General features: G+C 40.1%; 1 protein-coding gene across 7 annotated transcripts in view; it reads right to left on the reverse strand.

The window, feature by feature from the left end:
• Positions 1-22,781, reverse strand: part of Mgat4a (alpha-1,3-mannosyl-glycoprotein 4-beta-N-acetylglucosaminyltransferase a) — a 978,023-nt gene that overhangs the window by 56,862 nt on the left and 898,380 nt on the right. The gene's annotated exons all lie outside the window — the stretch shown is intronic.

Raw genomic sequence — 22,781 nt, forward strand, 5'->3', positions numbered from 1 at the left:
GTTGATCACATCCACAGCTTTCCTGTGACCCAGAGGTGGTGCTAAATGAACAACAAGAAGAACCAGGTGCAGAATCACACAAATACAACCTGCAAGGCATAAACTATGGACAAATATCTCATCCATTTGCAAAATCAAAAAAAGGAAAGAAGCAGTGGTAAACTTTCGTCTTAATACTGGGCATCACTGCCTTGTGGCACATCTTCAATAATAGTCTTTTCTTATGCTATTGTTTTTATGTTCTGATGGTTTACGAGATGCACTGGTGGTGGTGGTGGTGGTGGTGGTGGTGGTGGTGGTGGTGGTGATTATTGTTCTAAGAGGAAGTACAACAAGGCAATCAACACTAATCAGAGAGAAAACATGGAAGGGGACCGACACTTCAAAAAATGAAGATATTGGCCAAAGGGGGACAAGGGCCACTTACAGTGTGAAAATGAAAGACTCCCTAGGCCTCAAGTGCTCTAATACCATCAGGGTTGGAAAACAACAAGAGTTGACCAACAGAGGTCTGATAGGATAGATAAATGTGAGGCTAGTTGCTTTACGTCGCACCGACACAGATAGGTCTTATGGCGACGATGGAACAGGGAAGGGCTAGGAGTGGGAAGGAAGCGGCCATGGCCTTAATTAAGGTACAGCCCTAGCATTTGCCTGGTGTGAAAATGGGAAACCACGGAAAACCATTTTCAGGGCTGCTGACAGTGGGGTTCGAACCTACTATCTCCCGAATACAGATAAATGTGAGGAGCCTGACAAAAGTAAGTGGAAGTAATGCCAGGACTCAGCTAAGAACCCTGTGGTCGCCAACCCACGCTCCAAAGTTCAGAGCCCCTGGGGACCTTTCTAGTTGCCTCTTACGACAGGCAGGGGATTCCCTGGGTGTTATTCTACTGCCCCATCCACAGGGGGAATTAATGAAATGCCGAGATACCAGAATTTTGTCCCACAGGAGTTCTTTTCACGTGCTAGTAAATCTACCGACACAAGGCTGACATATTTAAGCACCTTCAAATACCACCGAACTGAGCCAGGATCGAGCCTGCCAAGTTGGGGTCAGAAGGTCAGTGTCTCAACTGTCCGACTACTCAGCCTGGCAAACACATCTTCACTGAGTCAAAATATTAATATAGTGTGTGGAAGTTGTATGTTTTTAATAATGGTGTTTTTTGACTAGACTCTATAGTTTTTTTAAGTCAAGATGCACACATATTAATGTGGCATTTAATGTGATCAGAGCACATAGACAGGACCAGATACCAAGAACATCCAGTATGTTCCAAAGTTTAAATATATACCCTTGTTCTTTTTAAGTTTGGTGGCTGAAGATGTACCATGATTTAATGTTATTCTGAAAGGAATAAATTTAATTTGCTATCCTCATTCCATAATAACAGTAAATCTGGCACTTCCCTAGCTATTCCCATCAACCACACTTCAATGTATAATACATCCTTCGTTGTGGCTGCGTCACAACTTTGGAATTCACTTCCAGCTGCTGTCAGGAACTCTGAGTCAGTAACAAAATTTAAAACTGCATGCAGAGATTACCTCTTGAACACTGCTGATTGTTTCGTGTGATTGGTGACATATGATAGGTTGTGTGAGTGTGATAGGGAGGGGAGGCTAGTAACATTGGCATTTTACTGTACAGCTGAAGAACACTACTATTTTTTATTTTTTATTTTTGCAACCTGCTTTACATTGCACCGACACAGATAGGTCTTATTGCGACGATGGGACAGAAAAGGGCTAGGAGTGGGAAGGAAGCGGCCGTGGCCTTAATTAAGGTACAGCCCCAGCATTTACCTGGTGTGAAAATGGGGAAACCACAAAAAACCATGTTCAGGGCTGCCAACACTGGGGTTGGGTTCGAATCCACTATCTCCCGAATACTGGATACTAGCCGCACTTAAATGACTGCAGCTATCGAGCTCGGTAAAGACACTGCTATTCTTATACTGCATGCATGTTGGGTATTCAGCCCGAAGGCTGGTTTGATCCTCCACAGCTATACCAGCAGTTGTCATAGAAGGCCTAGGCATCACTGAAGAGGCATACTAGGCAAATGAGGAGTGAGGTAGTTTCCCGTTGCTTTCCTCATTCTTATACTGTAATTAATATTAGGTTATTATAATATTTTTATTGTTATAGAGTTAATGTACATAATATTTAGCTTCTAACTCACTGTTTACAGCAATACCTTGGGCCAATTGCAGAAGCCTTAGTCAATGTCTACCTAAACGACGTCTAAAACGAGCACGGTCTTCCACTGCATAAACAATGTTCACTCGATGTTTAACTAGACATCACTCCAAGTTTCAATACTGGTTCGAAAATAAAGATAGAAGTATCTTTCATGCAACTCTTTGCATATCGTAACCAATGAAATTCGTCGGTGCGCACGCCGAACGCCAGTCACCTGTACAGTCTTCCTACATATTACTCAAATTAGTGATGGGCATTTCGAATGTTTCCTGCTATCGATTGTTAAACGATAGTCCAGGAGAACAACCGAATGTTTTTATTCGATAGTTTTAATTCGGTTTCCGAATTGCTGACATTCGTTACGGTAGTTACTAATTACTGCAATATGCACGCTTTTTACAGTGTACGGTCTTATATTTACTCTGATCCTTGCAACTTCGGCTCCCACAAGATCTGTGCTAATCATTAGGAACAATTTATAGAATACTCATTATTAACATTATGGACACTGGGACCACATAGGCCTACTTATTTTAATATGAAATATTTAATGGTGCACTTCGTCAGTTTTAGGTTAGGCAATCTCTCTTCGTAGGAGGAAGTACAGTAAAATACATTTTTATTTACCGGTATTTAACTGGTATCATGTCAAACAATATACATGTGCAAACAGCCGTTAAACATAGCTCTCTTCAAAGCTGTCATAGATTTTCAGATACTTACATTATATTTTAAAAAATTGCATTTTAACATGAAAAAATACAACCAAACCGCGAACTAAATGAAACACACATGTAATAGAGCAATAAGCATTTATATGTGCAGTCACTAATTTTATGTCGTGGTAAAAAGTACATAAAGTAGCTAGATCAAATGTTTTCATTCTGTGCACATAGAACAGGTTAGGATAACTAAAACAATATGTTAAACTTGCAGTATAATTAATCAGACACTTAGGCTACCACTGTCTTCCTATAATCAAAGATTTTTGTTCAGGAATATTAAAAGATCTAAATGTTTTGCTTTCAGACTGTTTCTTCTTTCACTCATCTGGCCAGCTTTCGAAAATATTATTCCTGCTGAAACAGATGGTGCAGGAACTGTGAGATATTTTTGTGCCAATGTGTATAAGAGTTCCATGGCAGATTTGTGTGTCTTCCAGAATTCTGCTGGACTGCTTTTTTTGCCCATGTAATGGAGAGAATAATATTTACGGACCATCATTGGATAATGTTTAAAATACGCGCGCGATAGTTGCTCTCCTAGACCGTAATACTATTGCATTGGTTCCTATCGTTTCCTTAACATTTGACTTACGTACTATCGTTTTGAGCGAAGTGGGAGCAACTACTGCAGGAGAATTCAGTATCATATAGACCGAATGAAACATCGAATGTTGTTGAAAACAATCGAATGAAACGGTAGTTTGAGACTATCGAATAATTCGATAGTTTTCATTCGGAATGCCCATCGCTAACTCAAATGTGGCTAAGCATGAGCATGACTTGTCCACAGATAAGAGTATCGCTTTCGGCAGAAATTAAATCTCATACTATTATCGACACTAAGCGACGCGCCACCGTACGGGGAAGTGTAGCTTTGATTATAACGTTGTTGCAGTGAGTGTAATCTATTCATAAATGCGGTAGCTTGGACGAAGAGAGGATGAAGCAATAGTAATGTGTAACCGAGTATGTTGTACGGGATGTATAAATGGAACTTGCATTCTGGTGATCGTAGGTTCGAAACGCATTATCGGCAGTCCTGGAGATCGTTTTCCGTATTTCCCTATTTTTACACCAGGCAAATACTACGGCTGTGATTATGAACACGGCTCTCCTTCCCCAGTCATCTTTAAACAATAATCACCACCACTTGCCTTTTCCTATCAGATAGTTGTCGAGAACTTATATTATTATATATAAACCCCATACAACCTACTTTTTAGTTTTCATTATTATGTGTGTTTACTTTCAGTAAATATAAGCGAGTCCCTCCCGGTTGATGTATGTGACAGTCCTCTGACGATCGGGACACGTAATTCTGATATGTATGTAGTAGAAGTGACCCATAATTCCATGTAAATTACCCCATGTATATAATAAAATATATCGGTTGCCAAGATTTGTATTCAATTTGACAATTACCGGACTGTCCCTTTGTCAGTCTCAAGAAACAAGTCTCTCGTAAAGCGAAACCTTATTTTAAGATCTATCTCCCCGTATATGTCAAACGAATTGCTGCGATTTAGCAGCGGGCGACCCACAGAGAGGCCGTCGGACTAACCTTTCTTCCCGGAATCGTCTCAACATGATAATACAAATTATATGTTTCATGGTACATAACCTCTGATTGTGAGTCAGTCCTCTCATTTGAGGTTAAACAGTGCTCTCGGCAGTGTTTAACATGACCGGTTGAACATCGGTTTTAGACAGTGTCTAAGTTATAAATAACGTCTCTGCAATGCGGCATCCATACTTAGGCATTGTTTAACCGTAGACATTGTCTAAATACCGTTTCTGCAATCAGCCCTTAATGTGTTTTGTTTATGCACTGTTTATGTTTTTCATTTTGTATGTAACTTTATCATTATGACTTTTCTCATTCCTTTTTTTTTTTAACTTTTATGCTCCAGATTTATTTTTATCCTACTTTTATTTGTTGAGCTTTGCTTTCATTCTTCTTCTTCTTCTTATGTTCTCCATATGTGTTATTTAGCTTAGTTATCGTTGATTTCTCCAGGCTGAGTGGCTCAGACGGTTGAGGCGCTGGCCTTCTGACCCCAACTTGGCAAGTTTGATCCTGGCTCAGTCCGGTGGTATTTGAAGGGGCTCAAATACGTCAGCCTCGTGTCAGAAGATTTACTGGCACGTAAAAGAACTCCTGTGGGACTAAATTCCGGCACCTTGGCGTCTCCGAAAACCATAAAAGAGTAGTTAGTGGGTCGTAAAGCAAATAACATTATTATTATCCTTGATTTTGTAACAGAACTAGCTGATGTACCCGTGCTTTACTAAGGAATTCTCAGAAAGACTGCCTTTATGATTTTCCCAACCTAAGTCAGTAGGAATGTTACGAATAAAAGCAATGCTATGATATGAAATACTCAATCAAATGAAGAACTGCACATTTTCTCACTTTTAACGAACAGTCCAAAGTTCCAGAGCAGGAATGACCAGGCTGCAGACAGCCATGAACACTCCTCTGCTATTATTCCATTAAATGAGCACACTGTTCATTCCAATCAGTGCCTCGGGATAGGGATTGAATAGATGGAATGCTATGATGTACCAGTGATATCAGAAAATTCATGAACCAGAGGAATGGCATGCTAACTCTCCAGCTACTTCCCGTCAACATTCTGCAGGCTGTTATACTCGGTACGCAGCAGTAATCCCATCTATCGGAGATGAGTGGCAGCACATCACAACAAACAATGACCAATGTAATGTTGTTGTTGATCAATTTCATGAGCTTCCTATATTACAGGCCTTCACACTTGGTTTCCTTCCAACTCTGTGATATGAGGGCATCTAATGTAAAGTGAATCCTCCTTTCTTTCATGACTCCCTCTTGTCTTGGTATTCAAACAATCATTCCTTCACGATTTTTTCTCATTTTAAAAATCATCTTCACAATTTCCCTTGTCGATATGGACCAATGACCATGTGTTTTTAAACCTTAAGACAAACATGACAAAATCCATGACCAGTTAACACGATGAAACAATATTTCAATGTCAGCAACGCTCAGCGTTGATATGGACTAAGCAACTAAAGTCTAAATTCATGAATTTTTATTATAGTCACCCCGTTGTAGGTGGGAGCGGTAGAATAACACCCAAGGTATCCCCTGCCTGTTGTAAGAGGCGACTAAATGTAACCTCAGGGCTCTGAAGTTCGAGGATGGGTTGGTGAACACGGGGCCTTTAGCTGAGTCCTGGCATTGCTTTCACTTACTTCTGCCCACTGCCTGCTCGATCTGCATCCGATGGCTGCTTAAACTGCCTGCTCATTCCATACTCAAACGTGTAACACGCCTTACAAACAATCTGCCGCTAGATGGCAGCAGCAAACGTACCCATTTACCGCGTGAATACAACTAGATAAGCATACCAGCAAAATTTAAAATCTGAAAGTAAGAGAAATATTAAAGAATTTTACGTATAAAGTGGTGCTCTAGAGAGTTATAGTTTCAGCACTTTTCGAGAAAGAAGTTTCGACGAACAAGAAAACCTGGAAACTTTGTCTGTATGGTACTTCCCTACATTACTAAGTAGAGGTTTCACGACTTTGGCCAGCACAGTTTCTGACACAAGTTCCTGGTGCTTATTGTTACTAAAACACTTTAAAAACTTACATTGGCACAAAGAAGGTAGAACATAGTTTTTTATAATCTGGAGCAGACTTGCAGATTTCTTGCAGTACGGTAGAGCCGCCTCAACAAATTTCTGAAGCCTCATAATTAGGCCAATAAATCGTTGCTAGGGCTAGCGCAGCTATCAATGGGGATGAATTAAATGAGGTAGAAACGTTATTCAGGCACGTGCTGCATTCTGTTTTTTCTTCGATTACACGCACTAAATAACCACACACTAATCCTCGGTAAGCAGTTTCCGAAGTGACACACACTGACTCAGGGGGCTCACGAAAATCTTCCAGTAAATCAAGTACATACTCAGGGAATAATAATAATAGACGGCCTATTAGGCGACTTGCATATCTGTGAAGATGAAAGCCCTACCTAGGATGATTTCTAATGCTGAAGATGCCATACACACCCCAGCCCCCGAGCCACTGGAATTAACTAATTAACTGAAGAGGCCCTACTTGCGTAAATAATAATAGTAATAAAAAGAGCAGTATATTGACACGATATTATACTGCTAGCAAAAGACTCGTAATGGAATCTTAATCTGCTTACCCTCCAGGGTTGGCTTTTCCCTCGGACTCAGCGAAGGATCCCACCTCTACCGCCTCAAGGGCAGTGTCCTGGAGCTTCAGATCTGGGTCGGGCGGATGAAACTGGGGAGGATGACCAGTACCTCGCCCTAGTGATGGGCATTTCGAATGTTTCCTGCTATCGATTGTTAAACGATAGTCCAGGAGAACAACCGAATGTTTTTATTCGATAGTTTTAATTCGGTTTCCGAATTGCTGACATTCGTTACGGTAGTTACTAATTACTGCAATATGCACGCTTTTTACAGTGTACGGTCTTATATTTACTCTGATCCTTGCAACTTCGGCTCCCACAAGATCTGTGCTAATCATTAGGAACAATTTATAGAATACTCATTATTAACATTATGGACACTGGGACCACATAGGCCTACTTATTTTAATATGAAATATTTAATGGTGCACTTCGTCAGTTTTAGGTTAGGCAATCTCTCTTCGTAGGAGGAAGTACAGTAAAATACATTTTTATTTACCGGTATTTAACTGGTATCATGTCAAACAATATACATGTGCAAACAGCCGTTAAACATAGCTCTCTTCAAAGCTGTCATAGATTTTCAGATACTTACATTATATTTTAAAAAATTGCATTTTAACATGAAAAAATACAACCAAACCGCGAACTAAATGAAACACACATGTAATAGAGCAATAAGCATTTATATGTGCAGTCACTAATTTTATGTCGTGGTAAAAAGTACATAAAGTAGCTAGATCAAATGTTTTCATTCTGTGCACATAGAACAGGTTAGGATAACTAAAACAATATGTTAAACTTGCAGTATAATTAATCAGACACTTAGGCTACCACTGTCTTCCTATAATCAAAGATTTTTGTTCAGGAATATTAAAAGATCTAAATGTTTTGCTTTCAGACTGTTTCTTCTTTCACTCATCTGGCCAGCTTTCGAAAATATTATTCCTGCTGAAACAGATGGTGCAGGAACTGTGAGATATTTTTGTGCCAATGTGTATAAGAGTTCCATGGCAGATTTGTGTGTCTTCCAGAATTCTGCTGGACTGCTTTTTTTGCCCATGTAATGGAGAGAATAATATTTACGGACCATCATTGGATAATGTTTAAAATACGCGCGCGATAGTTGCTCTCCTAGACCGTAATACTATTGCATTGGTTCCTATCGTTTCCTTAACATTTGACTTACGTACTATCGTTTTGAGCGAAGTGGGAGCAACTACTGCAGGAGAATTCAGTATCATATAGACCGAATGAAACATCGAATGTTGTTGAAAACAATCGAATGAAACGGTAGTTTGAGACTATCGAATAATTCGATAGTTTTCATTCGGAATGCCCATCGCTACCTCGCCCAGGCGGCCTCACCTGCTATGCTGAACAGGGGCCTTGGAAGGGTGAAGGAAGCTCCCGGCATTTGCCTGGAGGAGAAGTGGGAAACCACGGAAAACCACTTCCAGGATGGCTGAGGTGGGAATCGAACCCACCTCTACTCAGTTGACCTCCCGAGGCTGAGTGGACCCCGTTCCAGCCCTCGTACCACTTTACAAATTTCGTAGCAGAGTCGGGAATCGAACCCGGGCCTCCGGCGTTAGCAGCTAATCACACTAACCACTACACCACAGAGGCGGACAATGGAATCTATGACAGCATATTATTCCGTTTTGTACCTTCACATTTAACAGTACAGTGTCCCCAGATATTATATTACTTAGTATGTAATACTTCAAACCTTACGCTTACCATTTTCTGCAATGGTGTTTGAAGAGCTCTTGTTAGACGTCTCTGTGCTTGAATCCCTTCTCTTAATCATCGCTGAAATTAGCGGTTGTTTATAAGCTGGATAATCAGGGAAAGGGCTGGGTACAGATCCTGTTTTTAATTTTCGTGTTTTGCTGGTCACTTTGAAATCGTCATTTACGAAATGTAGACTGCAAACCACGGAATAATCAGAAGGAATCCATTTACTTCCCTTGCTGTTTCCTTCCCTGGATATAATACTTAACCACTTTCGACGCAATTGTGTACTTGAAGGTATATCATGGAATGAAATATCACGGCATTCTGGTTTCCCTTTCTTTGATTTGCAGAAAGGCACGCAGCAGTACACCATTTTCACTGAAAACAAGTACAGTCTATCCTATTTCCCGCTATTTCATTCCGACAGGTCTGGAGCCGGTTAGTGCTGCCACCTGCTGTGGGCATTTGTAAACGGAGTGTTTCATTTAGTGCTATGTTAAAATGTTGTAATGAGCAGGCAGTATAAGCAGCCATCAGATGCAGATCGAGCAGGCAGTGCTTCTGCCACATTCTTCACTTTCATCTATCCTATTCGACCCCCCTTGGTCAACTCTTGTCCTTTTCTGACCCTGACAGTATGACATATGGAGCCCTAGGGAGTCCTTCATTTTCATGCCCTTCATGGCCCTTGAGCCAATACCTTCATTCTTCAAAGTGTTAGATCTCTTCATTTTTCTCTCCGATTAGTGTTATGTAGAGAATGGTTGCCTAGTTTTACTTCCTCTTTAAACAATAATCACCGTCACCCCCAATCTTATCATAGTCAAGACAGTAAAACTGAATAAGACATAAATGATTGGAAATTGCATTCTCTATAACTTTTGTTATGTAGTAGGCCTACTCTTTGATAGGACTAATAGCATATGTAATTAAAAATTAAATTTTATGCAACTTCCCCTAAACTACCATTTCAACCAGGGTGAATAAATTATTTATAGCATAGACTGTAGCTCCTTATTCTCCAACTTTACATACCGATTTTCATTAAATATGTTCACCCATTTTCTCGTGGCTCGGCGTTGATATGGACTTAACAAAAATTCAAATTCATTCATATCTCTGTTATAGCCGGTACGATAAAAATGTATAAGACATAAATGATCGGAAATTTAATATTATATAACTTTAGTTCTGTAGCATTTATAGATAACATAGATATTGGTAGGTAACTAAATTTTAGGCCTTCCCCTAAACTACCATTTCACTCAGCGTGTATTACACTATTTATGGCCTAGATTGTAGCGACTTATTCCCCTACCTTAAATACCAATTTTCATTAAATTCTCTTCAGCCGTTTTCTTGCGATGTACGTACATACAGACAGACATTACGGAAAATTAAAAAGTGCATTTCCTTGTTGCTGTGGACATGACCAATACATTCTGAGTAATGTACAGACAAAACTCATATTACATATATAGCACATCTCTTTTATATATGTATTAACTTGAAATTTACATTTTTAAGTGTAAGACAGGGCCACAAGTCCTAACTTCACCACTGCTAAAGTGAAATAAAGAAAGAAAGAAAGAAAGAAAGAAAGGAAGAAAGAAAGAAAGGTGGAATTTTCCTAAAGGTGTTTTACACAGAAAAAGGACATGATTTTTCTCAAAGCAGGGTCATACTAAAACAGAACGACACTCCTGTTTGTCAAGTGCAAAAGTTTTGAAAATTATGTTTTTAAACCTCAATTTGAAGTAGATTTTTAAACTGGATTAGGTCAAGTCTGTTACTGTGCATACAAGCATAATACTGATTTTGGACTCTTCCTAGATTTCATTAATAATCTTATAATTATTCAAATTAGTTACTGTTTTAGCATGTTTTTTATGATAAAACTGATCCCTTTTAGTATTGTACCAGGAGTAAGGCCTCTCCACCTATTTAAAATTGCCTCTCAGTGCCTATGCTGGTACCCGTGTAAATACCTTGAATTATCAGATGATCTAAGTAGTTTGACTGTCGGAAACAAGACGATTTCGGACTGCTCCCTAAAGTTCAAGTGAACCCAGGAGAATGTTGATATTTAGAAGTTGAGAATCCTGTTCCTTTTAATCACTCTGAAGTGATCCCATTAAAATGTAATCAAAACAAAGCGATCACACAATTAATTTGTTCCTATCTACAATCGTGCAGTCCTATCAAAAGTGTTATAACTAATCTTTCTATAAACGTCCCCTGAGCCTCTATATAAGCGCAAGGTTCTCGGGCTAAGGTTTTTGTATGAATTGACTTGTGTGAGAGCAGCATCTGAGACGGAACTAAGGGTGACTCCCAAGGGGGAGCATAATCAGGTATGGCAGTAAAGTGCAATGTTTAAGTGAATAAAATTTGCGTGTGAAATTCGGGAAAATTGTAGGTTTTCTGTTAACATGTAATTGCTAGGGCATTGGTCTCTTATCTTAAGTCATGTAAAGCTTTAAAATTCAAAGGGTAAATTCATCAAAGGAGTCTGCGGTGATGAATGTTATCCCCTATTTTATTTTATGAAATACTTCTTCTCATGCAGAGGCTGCCTTGCGACAAAGTATACTTTTACATTCATGTTTAGAAGAGAAATAGATGTACTTAAAAAATGTTGATGGTAGCCTAATTATAACAATGATTTCTTACAATTATCAATGAACCCCTTAAGGCTATGATGGCAATCTCCCCTAATGTTGTAATTGGCAGAGACACCTGTTTCCAAAAATTGGCAGCAAAAACGGGAATTGTTCCACTAGCTCCAATTATAAGATCCACTATGTTGATTTACTCCAGCTGGAATTTCTCCCTGTAATAAGGAATTGTTGGTAGGTAAATATTCCTCTTCTTGAGGATGACACCTGAGCAGTAGCGGTGACTAAGGGGGGCAACTGCCCCCCCATTTTGTAGAGAAAACATTACATTTTTATTCCATTTTAGCCGAATGAAACTAGGAATTGTAAGAATTATTAAAAAACAATTTGTGCAAATTTTAAATTATTAACAAAATTACTATTGAAAATACGCACAAAATGTTGTTCGTCGCAGCTAACTGATTTGTATCACGCCACAGCAAGTAGTGGAGACTTCGCAAATGCTATGAAGAAGGGTAACAGGGGTATATTTTGTGCCAAAGTCGTGGACCTGAGGTATGGTTCACCTGCTAGCCGCGTGCATTCGTCAGTCTGGCAGTCTCTTTAATACTGACTGTTAGTTTCTTAGAGTGTAGTCAAATATTAAATGATTTTTTAATTTTATAATCATGCCATACTTTAATTGTATTACATGTGTAATATGGTTTCTTTGGTGAAAGTTTTATTGTATAGTAGTGAATCAAAACAACTATTATTGCCGCGCTTAAGTTAGTAAACTGTCAACCTTTACCTCTGTGTCGAAATGTGCTCAAAGAGCATCAAAACTTACCATTTTGTAGCTTTTCTTGTTCAGTTTTGATGTGTATAACCCCCACCCGCTATATCCCTCAACCCGTCTACTTTCTGTTATCCGTATATAATTTTGCCCCCTCCCACTTCGAATTCCCAATCGCCGCTACTGCACCTGAGGGCTACAACTTGTGGCTTTCAAAGTGGGCAGTGGGTTCGATAATGTAACCTTTCTTCTTATTCTTGAAGGCAATGATGTCGATCCTTCTGTTGCTTCCATTGTCTGCTAAGTTATGAACCTCTTCAAATACCTGGAAACCATGGTCTTTCAGCGTTGTCGCAATTAACAAGTGGATTTTATGATGACGCATATTCCTTAAAAGTTCACCATGAGGATAAGATCCACGAACATGCGCAAGAGCTTCAATCTCCTTGAGGCAGCACCTACGAACATAAGAAAGCACGGGTGTGGTACCCTGGTAAAGTTCCTATCTACTTAATATTTGGTGACTAAGTTCTTCTACCTGTTAAATTTTGTATCTCTCTTTTGGCTTTTAAATTTCTACTTTTACTTAGTCACAATATAGTATGGATTAGCCTCTGCTTCATAGGGCTGTAAACCAGTGGCGTATGCTGGGATCAAGACGTGGCCTACCACTAGACTGAGGTTACCCGTTTTCGATGGTTGGTTCAGTGAACGTCAAGCCTTCGGTGTTGTCAAGGCTGCTTCACAAGCTACTGCCCTGGCCTCTGCTACTGGCAATGCTCAACCCCTGATCAGTCAAGATGGTTGCCTAAGGTTTAGCAAATTAAAGTCCAGCTTTGTGTTTAAATTTATAGAATGCTTGCCTTTGGTGCGATGTCCCCAGTTCAGTTTTCAGAATCAAACCCCTTGTACTGTTAATTCCCCTGACTTGGGGACTGGGTGTTTATGACTGCTTCGCCATTCATTTTATCCTCATTAGGTCACCACCAAGCCCATACAGATGCCATGTATTATTATTATTAATACATTAAAATGTTGATTTTTACAGCGGTTGTACCCATCGTTACCTGGGAGATCAGTGGCGGTGTCCGACCCATGATCATGGGTTTGATTCCAACCAACAAAAAGAAAACTATATTGCTCCTATAACAGCAGCCGTGCAGTGTCTTCCTACAAGGATGTAGAAGTAAACGGGAGTGAAATTCCAGCATTCTGTTATCTACTGTATATAATTAAGTCAGAAGTATGAGGTGAGGAAGTATATAAGATGAGTAACACGTGGTTGATAGTTAGCAGCGGCAATCTGATGGACCAAAGCCTAGCACACCCATTCACCTGGACCCCGCTCCTATTTGATATACAGCAGCAAGCCGCGTGTGGGGTGAGTCGAGGGAGAGGGACGAGAGTCTGGGCTGCAATATCAGTCTCCGATGCCTTGCTCTCAGAAATACGTGCAGCGTTTTTTCTCACTGCTTTCAAGTTTTGTAAATGGAACAATGTGTCAGATGCTTACATTATAATGTGTTTTAAACTTCCATCATTCTCAAGTAAGATTTGGGCTTCACTGATAGCTTTGCTAACCCTCAGCATACGCCACTGCTGTAAACCCACTTAGGTAATTTAAGCATTTGTCCTCTGGAGTGCATAGATTTTGCCTCCGTTGATCTTGTTTTTCATCTTTTTTTTTTTTTTCGTTGTAAATTTAAACTTCCTTCTTTTGCTTTCATAATCTCATGGCCATATAGGTGTAGTATGGACCTTCTGGTGCTGTATTTTGGGATGTGATGATTTCATTTAGGTAATTAACTACTCTAAAAACTAATAATAAGGTACTTTTTTGTGGCCTAAATGATGTGCAGATTATAAAACTGGTTAAATGGATTCTGGGGTTTGAGCCCTTGTCTTGTAAATTTACTACTGGGTTCAAGACCAGTTGTCTGATGATATTACTGTATCAGAAGGCACGGCTTTGGTATTGAATGGTATTTTACATACCTTGTAGAATGCACAGTTGAACTAATTATTTATACAACGAAGTGTAAGAATTCGAGTTTACTTTGTATAATTATAAAATAGGTTTGAGCCTTGGTGCTCATATAGGCTAAGGTACTTTGAGCTATTGTGTTCTTTCTTACTAATGACCTGTGAGCATTTGAGCTCCTGTGTAAAATAAATTTGGACCCATGATGCTGGTGCTGCCATCTTCACATGAATGTTCTTCGGTCTTTATGTCGGTCGCAAGATGTCTTCCTTCCAGGTACCAGGAGTTGACATATGGTGGAGGTCGAAAATCTCGTAGAGGAGGACCTACCAGCTTGATAAAAATCAATGAACTGACATCTGTCAGGTGTAGAGAAGCCATTGCTGGTGTTAGTATTAAGTTCATTTGCGAGAAACCACGTTTACATTCAGAGGTAGAAATGGGAATGCTGCTGATGGTGTTTACAAGCGGTAGTAGTGACGCTGGTATTTTCTTCTCGACAACGAATTCATGATCACCTTTTAGAAGTTGCCTTTTTTGAATTCTTGAATATCCATTCTGGTAATTGTGTGTCTTCTTTTGTTAACAGACTATTTTCTATCCATCCAAGCTGTCAAAGAATATTTCAGGGTCAAGAGAGGCAGCTCGACTTTTTCCATTCTCCTCCCTTGAATTTCAAATTCTCAGTTGCTCTTTGAGCTTCACGATAGTACCTGTATTAAATTTTCTATCTGCAAACAAAATAATACTGGAGTCTATGGTGTTACATAATATTATACTACCAGTAAATTAGTTACAAATGAATTTAAAACACCTAGTGTAGCATAATGTCTAAGCCAATCTACAGGGCAAAACACTCTTTCACTCTTATCCCCGTTCTCATTCTGTTTTGCTCTTCTAAATGTGCCATGAGTAATCCATAGTTTTTCCAAACTCCAGAAACACTTCTGTAACTTGAAGCTTCCCAACGAGTATTTAGAATTTTGTCATTCCCATCCAAGAAATAGGAAATCTTAGTTTACACTCTTCATCTTTATACCTTTGTACAGTCCTCAAAAGTTCAAAAGTCAAAAGTTCCTTACAGATACATTTTTTGCAAAAACAATTTAACCTATAGATACAATGTTCGTTGTGGGTATCCACATGGAAGGCAAGTTTGATAATAATAGAAATTAAGTCTGATAAAATATTAAGAGCAACAAACATAAAATACGATCTGCTCATTGTCTCTTTTTAGTGTCTCTACATTGTACTATGTCAGTTTTATTTGAATGTGTAAATACAGGAAAATAAAACCATGTCTGTTAATATCGAGCACAGTATAAATCGCACATGAATATTTGAAAAATAAATAGGTTTTCCATGCAACTGTAATGTCTTTCTTTATGCAGTATTCCAAGCAACATTTCGTTGAAAATGGTGTGAGGAAAGCTCTGTAATCACAGTTGAACACCAATCCTTCTTTGTCGTACCAAATGTGTTTACTCTCTTACTTGACTGTGACACACACCGACACGTAAGCTGCCCACAGATACGTCAATCCTGCCTAGTCACAGTGGGCTAGCCTTAACGGGCTCAAACCAACTCTGGTGTAGTGGATTCTCTCCTCTGACCAGTGGCTATCTTCCTTCTTCAGTGTTCTTTTTCCCTCTCTTCAACTTGCTTTATGTCAAACTGGCACAGATAGGTCGTATGGCGACGACAGAATAGGAAAGGGTTAAGAGTGGGAAGGAAAATGAGAAACCATGGAAAACCATCTTCAGGGATGCGAACAGTTGGGTTCGAACCCACTATCTCCCGAATACAAGCTTGTATCTACGTGATCGAAACCACACGGCCTCTTGCTCGGTACAGTGGATTTTCCTGAAAACCACATACAGTAAAGCCTCTCTATAACGGACACCTTCAGGACCGAAAAAATGTCCGTTATGAAGGGGTGACCGCCCGAGAGAGGTTATGAAACCGGTACCATTAAACATAAGTTGGAACACAATAACCCATGTATTGTATGTGTTAACAATTCTTGCAAATGTACCTTTAATTGTATACTGTATACAGTATTGTTACAATATACTGCTTTCTGAATCTTTCTAGCCAGCCATTCGAGGCTTTGAAATCTCCAATACCTCATTCTGCCGTGAATTCTAATGCTTTTGCTTGTATCATAGGTCCTGACACAGACATTCTGACTTCTTATTTTAGTGAACCACTCTAGCATTGCCTTTTCAATGGGAGCTCCACTACCACTTTGAAACAGTTTAATGCACTGTTGGTTGCCATTTAAATGCCATTCTTTCTCTAGTTCCTCTTGCTTTTTTTCTAATTTCAGCTGCCTGTGTCTTTCCAATCTTGAACACTTCGGACAGTTTATGCACACCACACTTCTCACATTTATGATAGTCTATTATGCCATGTTTACACCAACTTACTAACGTAAAACTGAACACCTCAAAAGCCCACCAGTCAATGAAAAGTAACCTGACAGTGAAGGTACGAACTGCAGCACTGTCGAGCATGTCAGATCACACAGCTTCCGGAAGTGATAGCGTAGCTTAGTGTTGCCTTCCAAGAATGTGTACAGCCTGGACCAAAAGTTACGGTGTCTGCGATTCTTGGAAGTACTGCCTGTGCAAAAAGTAAGTAAATACATACTGTACAGGACACAAATACAGTATTTTTTTAAAAAGGAAAGCGTCCGTTAGGAGAGTTTTAATTGGAGTTTGTCTTGGCTATGGTGTGTTCGCGTCCGTATAAGAGGGGTAAATTACTCATACACAACATGGTATTTAATTATGGACCTAAAAAATCGTCTGCCAATGAGAGGTGTCCTCTAAGGCAGGTTTTACTGTACTTTATTCAGGATTTGTCTCACAGCCTGTCTGTTTGTAAGTCTGTCAGTTCCATTTCCATTTCCATTTCTCCTCCCTTGAATTTCAAATTCCCAGTTGCTCTTTGAGATAAACAGGTGACTGGTCAGTCTGTTGTCACATGACCATATAAAGCTATCCTCCCTTTCCTTGTACAAACACAGACCCTCTCTATCTGGGCATAGAAATTGGAATTGTGACGTCTGCGGTATTCTTCATCTTCCAGTACCGGGCCAACGATCCTTCTGAGAATTCTTCTCTTTCTGACTTCCAGTTTTTCAATCAACCTTTTCTGTTTAGTGAAAGACACTCCATGGTATACAGGGCTTCCAGGTGGATGATTGTTGTGTGCTGTTGCTTCAGATAGCACGACAGTCACCGCTTGTTGCAGGTATTTCAAGTCAGTCGATAGGCCAGTTCCTGCTTATTAACTCTCACAGAGAAGGCTCCTTTTTCTGACAAGTTCCAATTCAGCTGACAAGGTACAGATTCCTGCACTTGCTTGATTTTACTATAGTGGCATCTCTCTCTTAGCCTCTTTCATGTTAGTAAAGTACCTTTATTTTTTCTCCAGTGATATTGCAGTCTTGCTTTGGCCTCCTTTCTTCTGAGACAACTGACCTGGATCGCTGCTATTTCCAGCGATTCAGCAATCAGTGCCAAATCATCTGCAAAGGCCAGACGAACTAATATCGGCCCTTCTCTCTTGTGACCCAAGCAGTCCCCACTCTGGACACCCAAGATGACCAGTTTCTTATGCCATTTTTGCAGAAGTTTATCAAGGACACAGTTGAAGAGGAGCATAGAAATTCCACCACCTTGTCTGATGCCTGTTCTGATTGAGGGTTTTGGAGATCTTGTCTCTGAATTTAATTTAAGAGGGTGTGTCAGCAGGCTTTGTAGAACAAGTTTTCAGGTTTTGTTATCCACTCCTAGTTCCTCAAGAATCTTACCACAGAGTCGTAGGCCTTCCAAAAATCAACAAAGGTGATTACCACTCTGTGGCTGCTAATCTTGGAGTAGCGTAGTATTGTTTTTGAGGTTAAAGAGTTGCTCACCACAGGATTGGCTTTTCCTGAAGCTTGCCTGGTATTCCACCAGTTGACGGTCCTCTTGATTCTCTGCCATTGTTAGCAAGGCTTTAAAGAGGACTTTGTACATTACTGGGAGGAGTGAGATCCCTTGATAGTTGTTCATATCTTTAATATCACTTTTTTCTTTGAAAGTGGTGGATCACCTGAGGCCCAGTCAGATGGCAAATTTTGTTTCCCAGATCTTCTGAATTATCTCAGTGCCTTACTACTGGCACACTTTCACACCCCTTGTTGTTCTTGAGTAGTAACTTCTTCCAGTGAGGAAGGTAGTGAATCTGGTTTGGTGTCGTTTGCTGGTAGTCAAAATCTTTAATGGGTAGATCACAATTAAGCAATTTCTGGAAGAACTTGGCTAGGCTGTGGCAGTTGTCCTTGTTGCTGTAAGCCAGCTTGCACTGTGAGTCTCTGAAGTTACGGCTTGGGGGAGTATACTTATTGAGATTCTGCTTGTCAGTTCTGTAAAAGTCTCTGGAGTTATTTTTAGCAAAGTCTCCTCAATCAGGATCAGTTTGTTGTGTGTTAAGGTACGCTTGATTCCTTCAGATTACTATCAAAGGGTAGGAAGGGTCCACCTATTCAATACTATTACCTTGTATATTGAATAGTGATCAATTGTCAATACGGACCATAATGATTTTTATTTTGCTAGTGGTTTTATGTCGCACCGACACAGATAGGTCTTATGGCAACGATGGGACAGGAAAGGGTTAGGAGTGGGAAGGAAGCGGCCGTGGCCTTAATTAAGGTACAGCCCCAGCATTTGCCTGGTATGAAAATGGGAAAGAACGGAAAATCATCTTCAGGGCTGCTGACAGTGGGGTTTGAACCCACTATCTCCCAAATACTGGATACTGGTTGCACTTAAGCGACTGCAGCTATCGAGCTTAGTGACGGACCATAATGAAATTCATAAGTTATGATCCTTCAGATTATCTGGGCTGTAAGCTCCCTCTGTTCAAAATTACATTCCTAGTTCCTCAAAATAAAGTGCAACTGAAAACTTACAACTCACAGCCCTTTCTGAACATTTTGGATATAAATTTTGTAATAGGTTTCATGGAAATGATTGACTGAGTGTCTTACATCAAGTGTTTTGTTTGCAGAAGGCAGAAAAATGCTTGCATGGTATCTTCTTCAGTCACGTTAATTTACATTTTGTGTAAAATATTGCTGACATTTATTGTAATGGTAATACCAATCACAGTTCTGTTGTTCAGAAACAAGAAATGTTCACCTGGAATTGAATTGAATATGCCTCATAAGGAAGATGTGGATGATGGAAGATAACTTTCCTAATGTGGAAATAACAGCTGAAAGAAATTCACTCTCTCAGTGGAGACTTACCTCTTCTCCATACTCAGGCAATTTCCTGGAGCATATTAGTTTTACGACGTTTGCAAACATGTAGTTTTGGAAATGTCTTTTTCAAACAGTAGTGGGGCCTGTTATGGAAGTATCTTCGAATTTTGCCCTGAAACAAACTCAAACTTCGCTAACCAAGCAACTGTCACTGGACCCAAAGGCCTGCAGATTATCAGGTGAAGTATGGTCAGCATGGTAAATCCCATTGGCCATTATTTTTGGCTTTCTAGACTCACCATCAAATAGCTCCTCAATTGTAATGACATAGGCTGAGAAGACCTCGAACAAGCGTTCAGATCCAGGTAAAAATCTCCGACCTGGCCGGAATAGAACTCCCCTTCCAGAGGGAGGCAGGCTTGCTACCCCTCTGTCATGGGGCGACTTGCTAAAACTCTCATGAACATTACAAAGAATTCACAGCTGAAATCTTCTATTCCACAATTCAGGTAAGATGGTGTGGTAAAGAACAGGATTACAGTTCATCTGTAGTCCACATTGCTTCTGGACAAATATACAATGTGCGAGGCCTCTAGTAAATTGAGGATACTTAAACCATCAAGCTAAACTTGTGTAAAGCAAATAAAATACTAAGCTTAAGTGAAAAAAAGCATCTGTAGACATGATAAACAGGGCACCCAAGCAGAAGAGATAGAGAAAGCAACCGTCCCCAAAGACAACCTCAAGTTTCATAATGAAATAATAGGACAACAGTTCACCACACGAACAAAGACATGGGCAGAGTGAGAAGAGAAGCAGAAGTGGGGGCAAACAAAATACCAACATAGTCATCTTAAAAGTGAACATGCAGAATCAAGGCACAGTGAATCTAAATTAAAAGCATATTCAAGTTCTTGAAGTACACTTTGTTGAGTACATCACAACTGCCTGCCAAACAAATCGAAGCACCCAGAACGGGAGAAGGAAACGAAATGAAACTTTACGTATTGAGATGTTAGGTGATTTGTTTCTGTGATTACAAAATTGAGTCAAATTTACAAAGAACTTGACAGTACGAGCCCACTTATCAGTACGACGTTGCACCCCTTTGGTGTGGATGCATGCAATGATTCGGTTGGGAAGGGTGTCATAAAGCTGTTGTATCCTCTCCTGAGGCAAGCTGGTCCACGATTGTTGTAAATAGTCATCCATATCCTGGATACTTGCACTAGGCCAGAGTTGACGATCGAGTTGGTTCCACACATGTTCCACTGGGAACAGGGCTGGAAATCTTGCTGGCCACGGGAGTAACTCAACATCACGCAGACAGTTCATAGACACAGGTGCCGTGTGTGGACGAGCATTGTCCTGTTCAAAAATGGCACCACAATACTGTAGCATGAGAGGTAACACATGAGGGGGAAGGATATCTGTGACGTAACGCTATTCCGTCAAGGTTTCCTTTATCACTACCAACCGTGACCTGAAGTCATACATGATGGCTTTCCACACCATGACACCAGGAGTAACACTGCTATGCCTCCCCAAAACATTGGAAGAATGGGACCTCTTCCCAGGTCGCCGCCGTACTCTCAGGGTAGTGCAGAACCACAATTCATTGCTGAACACAATGCACCGTGATTTATCACTGAATGCAATGCGATGCCTTCATCAGCAGTCCATGCTTCCCAGTCACGGCACCAATCCAAACGCTGCCATCTGTGTTGTGGTGTTAACGGCAGCCTAGTAATTCCCTAGTCCAGCTGCTGCTAGTCTCCGACCAATGTTGCGGGATGACACAGAATGTTGCAGGGAGTTCATAACTTGTTCTCGGATGTCAGGCGCAGATGTGAAGGGGTTATGATGTGCTTGGTGCACAATACGGCGATCCTCCGTTGTGGTGGTCAGGCGTGGACACCCAGAACCTTGACAACGACTACGCCTGCCCTCACATTCCCATGCAATCCAACATCAGGCCACAGTCGCCTCTGAATGCCCCACAAATCTGGATAATGCACAATTCAACCAGTCGGCCAAATGGAGACCCATTCCATTTCAAACTCTGTCAGGTGCTGATAACGCTGTCTCACACAAGAATGCAGCATCTCCATAACCTTCACAGTGATCGCTCAACATCTGATGCTGTTCACGCCCCTTACATACCCTACCCGGCTTGGTAACAACACTGTTATACCTGTCACAGAGAATTGTAACTCTAATCATTTACACACCCACCAATGGTGTGTATGTGTGCAAAGTTATATTGATATCAGACCATTTCGTCTGGGTGCTTCAAATTTTTTTGTCAGGCACATGAGGAAATATTATGTATATGACTTGCATCATCAATCGGGCATCGGTGAGAACCGAACCCATACCTTCCAATGCTTTCCCATTTGAGCTATAGGTCTGACACCAGTTGCCACAATGGGCCACTTGAATTTAATATTTCAAGTACAATGTGGTTTTGAACGACACACAGTGGGCGACCAATGCCAGACCTGTAGCCTCGATCCCCACCACCAAGGTAGGGATAACATATGTACTTGAGGTGCAGTTGAAAATATTCACCACGCATCCTCGATTTTCCTTGTGAAACTGCACTAGCAAAATTTCTATTTGTGAATTTTGTAAGAATTTGTTAACTCACAATATTTCTAAGACAAATATTTTATCTTTCTTCTAGCATACTAATATATTTTAATAAATGGAACTTTGGCTGGAAAACAATTTTCTGACTGGATCCATTTCAAAACAACAGTTTACTGCTTTCAGAGGTTGAAACCTCAGCCAATGACATCAATTCAAAAGTTCATTCAAGTTTATAAAGCAATATAAATTTGTTATTCAATGAAATGTCTTCAGTATATACAGATTTTAATTTAAAATCTGACAAACTTGATTTATGGAAACACTAGGCATTGTCACAAAATCGGGTCAGAACTTTCAGTTTCTCTAGAGATGTCAATGACACAAATCTCCTCAAAACTGTGGAATACATAATATTGAGTTTCCCTGCAATACAGCTGCAGTGACCTTTATGAACCAATAAAAAGTGACGAAGAGATCACGCGAAAAGCTGCAACCTCAGAAAAGTACACATGGTATATGAAAGAGCCCATAACCTTCATTTAGTACCTAATGAGTCACATTTGTAACGTAAGGTTATATGTGTTAAAAATGGCAAAAGTTGTACTCATGTTCTTTTGTTTCTTTAGTAATAGTAGCCCTAACTGGAAAGGTCGTGGGTTCGGATCCCAATGA

This window comes from Anabrus simplex, chromosome 5, assembly GCF_040414725.1.
Source record: "Anabrus simplex isolate iqAnaSimp1 chromosome 5, ASM4041472v1, whole genome shotgun sequence".
Classification (NCBI taxonomy): domain Eukaryota; kingdom Metazoa; phylum Arthropoda; class Insecta; order Orthoptera; family Tettigoniidae; genus Anabrus; species Anabrus simplex.